Here is a 5,469-nt window from a genome sequence, read left to right on the forward strand (position 1 = left end):
TTGTACTAGGTATAAAATTCTAAATTGGGAGGAAAAATGTACATATTTTTCCTTTTACCACTTTAAAGATGTCATTCATTTATGTCTAATCTCCCTACAGTGGAGAGTTCTGTTACACTTTTGATGCATTTGGAGTACATACATTTTATTTCCTTGAAAAATGTTTCTATTTGTCTTATGTCCTCAGCAGTTTGGCCGCAATGTACCCTAAGTGTGCTTTCCTTTGTATTTCTCCTGATAGGATTTATAGAACTTCTTGAAAGCATGTTGGTGTCCTTCATCCACTTTGGAAAATTCTGGATAATTATTCAAATATTGCTTCTTCCTTATTCTCTATCTCATATCTTCTGGGACTCCAATTTGATAGAGGTCAGCTTTTTTATTATGTCTTCTATATCTGTTAGAGTATTTGTTAGATGTTCCATTCTCTTATCCTTTTCTCTCCTCAACTGTATCTAATTTGCTGGTAAGCCCGCCTATTGAGTTATAGTGTATGTTAGTCTGGGTAAACTAGAGTAAAAAGTCCGTAGAAACTCATGTGTATGAGAGAGTTTTATATAAAGAGTAATTGTACATTAAGAAAGCATCCCAACCCAGTCTAGTCCCATAAGTCCAATATTAACCCACATGTCCAATTCCAATCTATGAAGTCCTCTTCAGAGTCACAAAACACGTGCAATGATGCCAAATGCAGGAAGATCACAGGCCAGTGGGTAGAAAGTCTTTGGATCCAGTGGCAGTAGAAGCATCACTGTGCTGGCAGGGGTCTCTAGGTGGCTTCTCCATACCAGGGCACTAGCTTGGTTCCATGTGTCTTATCAATAGTGTCTTTCCAAAGGAGTGAGGAGAGAGGGAGAATGTCTCCTCTCTCCAAGGAGGAAAATCAGCAGTTCCCAGAATTCTCAGGAGAAGGCCACGCCCACACAGAGGTCTCATTGGCTATCTCCGGATTCACAGGCTAGACTCCACCCCTCAACTTGACACCAGATTAGGTAACTGCCACATAGTGGTTTCCATTTCTAAAACTCATTTGAATTATTTTTTTAATCTAATTCTTTGCTGAGATTATCCATCTTTGTATCAATTATTTTAATATACTCATTATGGTCATGTTATAGCCAAGGTCTATAATTCCAATAACTACAAGATTATTATTGTTATTCATTGTTTTCTTTTGTAATCTTGATCTGACTTCTGATACGGATGGCATTTTAAAATTTGATTTTCATGTGTTGTATACAAGTTACAGATTTATCATGATGCCGCTTGCTTCTGGCAATGACAAAATAAAGCACATCACCTTAAAAGCATGATTGAGTTTATCAGAAGCTGGATTTTATTTCATCTTTGTTACTCACAGTCAATTTCTAGTGCTAATTCCTAGGATGTAGCCCTTCCAGAGTACAGTTTAAAAGTGTTCCTTGAATTCTCCTGTTCAAGGCCTTGCAGTTCTACAATTACCAAATATTCTACTTAGCATCTCAGTGTTTTAGCTGACATGTCCTGCTAGTTTAACCTGCCCGTGGCTGCTTACAAGCTGACAAGTGACCCCGGATGGAAAGTGGCAATGAATTTACAACTTTACTCTGGAAGTTGTGCCCATTGGTAATTTTCCAAAGTCCTTACCTTTATTTTTTTAATGCAACTTTTTTTGTTTTTCTATCTTTTTGGTCCTAAGTTGCAATTCCTAACTAATATTTTATTTGTCAGTAATCATTTTCCTGGTGGAAACAGAAGCTAACCTATTTCTCTATAGAATTATTACTTATATTCAAAATTCTTCTCTACATAGCTCAATCTTACTCCTTATGCATACTATGTAATGTACAACATGGGCCATCTTTGTTTATAAAAGCTGTCTTACATTTTGTGAAATCTTTAATGAAAATAACCGTGTTCTCACAGACAGTTACACACATCGGTGCCACTGTTTCGTAGACTGTTTCCTGTACAGCTTTCTTCTTTCATAGCTGTGTGGCGTCTCTCAGAGAATAATAAGCTTACAGAATGGGCGAGAGAGAAGCAGTTGCTAGCGCCCATAGCTTTGTTGTCATTAAATCACCATAATTCAAAATAGCAATATATGGCCAGTGAAACATTACTGAAATATAATTTGTCCCAGAATTAAGAAAACTATTTACTACATAATTAAGTGTGTAAAAATTATAAAAGCAGCTAATCCTTCTCAATAAAGCAAATTGATTTGAGGCCTGCCTTAAGGACCTTGACTTTGTATGCCTATCAGGAGTTTATAAGATCAGTTTACCAGAGAAAAATAAAATAAAAAGTCATCAGTTTAACGGAGGTCAAATCATACCAGTCACATAACACCATTTCATAAAATAAGACATCATTTGTAAATGATACACTTAAAAATATATATGTACTTAATCATAAATGCAAATCACCATGCACAATGGAAATGTGCCCAAAACAAAATCTCTCTTCCAAATAAACTGCAGCCTCTACTTTCACTCCCCAGCATTTCACTATAAATTACTGGGAAGCCAAAAAAGGTACTCTCTTCCAACTACTAAATCTTTCTAAATTCAGGTTCCTAAAACATGCAATATTAACAACAAACTCAGAACAATATTTTGCTGCAAACAACCACGTTGGGAATGAACACAGTGACAAGAGATAAGTATACACAATTATATTCTCACCGCTCAGTTGATAACTAGCTTTTAATACAATTATGGGTCATTATTCAGAATCATCATTGCTCTGGGCATTTGTTTCAAAACATTAATTTCCTTTTTGGTAAGCTCCAATTAATTTCCCCCAGTGGTTTAAGGGACCTTGAAAATTTTACAAGCATCCGGACACAAAGAAAGGAGCACCTTTCTTGCCTCCCCTGGGCCCCAGCCCCCTTCCAAAGGTACTGTTTTATTGCTCTAGATTAGGTCTCTGTCATCCTTTGCTCATGTTGACTGCTGGAGATGCAGCTACACAGCGGCCATCTGTCAGAGAGGGGCAATTAGTTTAGCGTGTCAAAAACCAGCTGTTGGAACTGCATGCACACTGCAGGTCTGTGCTAAAGGACTGCTGTGGTCAGTGAAGACAGTACATTTCAGGAACTGTTTCATCAGAAATGGGAATCATTCAAGAGACAGGGGGATGGTGGAGCCTGCATGACGCCTGTGCTGAGAGTAGATGTGTCTGAAACCCAGCCAAGCATTGCAGGAACTGAGGGCGGCACCACACTCTGAACACAGGCTTGGAAAGGAAGCCGTTCAAATCTCTGCTAGCTGGGTGGCCTTGAGTTAGTTAACTTCTCTGTCTCAGCGTTCTCGTCCATAAAATGGGATAACAGCAATACTTCATTTTCTTTTTTAATAAGCAGGAAGTAAAAATGGATATAGAACTCAGCTCGCTGATTGAAAAATAATAGGCAGCCAATAAATCATATAAATGATTATATATGTTTTCCATAAATCACATGTCTTTCTCCCTTAGTGTAGGATCTGACCACCCCCAACAATCTTAACTACTGCCTAGTGTTTATTTTTCCTTTATACCAGTGGTTCCCAACCTTCCTAAGGCCTCAGTGACCCCAAACCATGACATTATTTTCATTCCTATTTCATAACTATAATGTTGCTACTATTATGAATGGGGTGACCCCTGTGAAAGCATCTTTCGACCCCCAAAGGGGTCACAACCCACAGGTTGAAAACTGCGGCTTTAGAGGCAGTTTTCCACCTCAGACTTTGGGAACACATCTTTGTTCACCTTGGACAGGCTCCCAGGAAGCTACAGTATGTAAAGGAAAAATAATTAGACAGCACATTGTCCAATCAAAATATAATGCATACTACATCATAGATACACTTAAATTTCCCATAGACCACATTGGAAAGGCCAACTTGTAAAATTAATGAGATACTTCATGTAAGTGACCATGTCTAAAATAGTGTTTCATCAAATGGCAGTAGCCACATTTCTCGTGCTCAAGAGCCACATGCCACACAATTGGACAGTACAGGTTCCGAGTCAAATGAACCTGGATTGAAATGTTGGGTCTTCCTTTCACTTCGCATTTATCTTCTGTGGTTCTCAGTTTCTTCATGCTACACAGGCCACTCCCTCCAGACACTGTTCTGAGAATTGGTAAACAAGGAATACACAAGGAGTGTTGTAAAACCTGATCCACTGGAGGGTTCATTCGGTGAGGATCTCCTTCAGGAGGAAGCTTGTGGTCCAAAGGAAGCATGTGGGATCGAGGGGGAACCTGCAGGAATGGACTGGGAGCAGTGCCTGATCTCCTCTGGTTTCACAAGGGAAAATCTGACTCTACATCAGCCCAAAGCCAAGTCCTATAAGGCAGGGATAAAGCATACCTTCAACCTTCCAGTCTGCTTGACTACTTAGGATTTCAGCCATCCCTCCTGCGGCACTCACGCTAAGTCTCTATTCATTGCAAGGCCCACACAGATTTAAAAGACAATGTCACAATTGTGGAGTCTATTAGGAAAATCAACAGTATATAATCCAGGATCAGAAATTATATGTATATATGAATGTATGTATCTTCCAATGAACTATGACTCTCTTGATCTCTAAGACAGGAAGCCACTAGGTCTCTATCTTGTTCAATATTATAAATCTTCTGCATAGCTGATGAATTCCCAAAGGGCATGCCTTTTCCCAATAAGGCTCAGCCTAAAGATGGTCAGCTCCAGCTCGCTGGGTCAGCAAGCCTAACTCCCCCACATTACTGCCTCAGGGAAGCACACTCTCCCAGCTGGTCTCTTGCCTGAAAGCCCTCCAGTTAACTCCCTCTGTCTCCTGCTCTGGCTCTTTGTTCTGCTAAGGCCACTCCTTCAGGATCACAACTCTTTGTCACCCAGATGGAAGCCTTTCAAGTGCAGGAATCTTAAGGTCCAAAAGAGACAATAGCTCCTAGCTCATCCCTCCCCCACCCCTCTCCCAGCCCCCACCACCCTTTCTCCTACCTAGGCCCCTTAGGACAAAAGGAACCACACCTGACTTGCATACTCTGATCCAGTCATTTGGTGGGAGTTACAAAGATCCACATCAAGTCAATCAGTGAACTGGTCAGTAAATATTATTGTATCAATAACAGTTTCCTAGTATCAATCTTTTTGTAGTTATGTATAATTTAATACCAAGGAACTATCTAGACTGTTTATACAACTTTTCTGTAAGACATTATTTCAAAATGAAGAGTTGATATATATTCAATGGTAATTATTTCAAACAGCATTACCAAAGAACCTCTGTCCCAATGAACTTGTTAATAGAAAAATCATTGCAAAGTGGCACTACTTATGTTAAGCCTATTGCAGTAAAGCCATCAGACAGGTTAATGAAAAGTTAATTCCAAGGTGGAGAAAATCCACCCTAATCACCATTCAATTGCAAAACTACTCGGAGAGGGCAAGGCTATAACATCCACATCATGTGACCGCACACCATGTTTTGTGTGACCAATGATGTTCTTAG

The sequence above is a fragment of the Tenrec ecaudatus genome, chromosome 9 (assembly GCF_050624435.1).
Source record: "Tenrec ecaudatus isolate mTenEca1 chromosome 9, mTenEca1.hap1, whole genome shotgun sequence".
NCBI classification, from domain to species: Eukaryota; Metazoa; Chordata; class Mammalia; order Afrosoricida; family Tenrecidae; genus Tenrec; species Tenrec ecaudatus.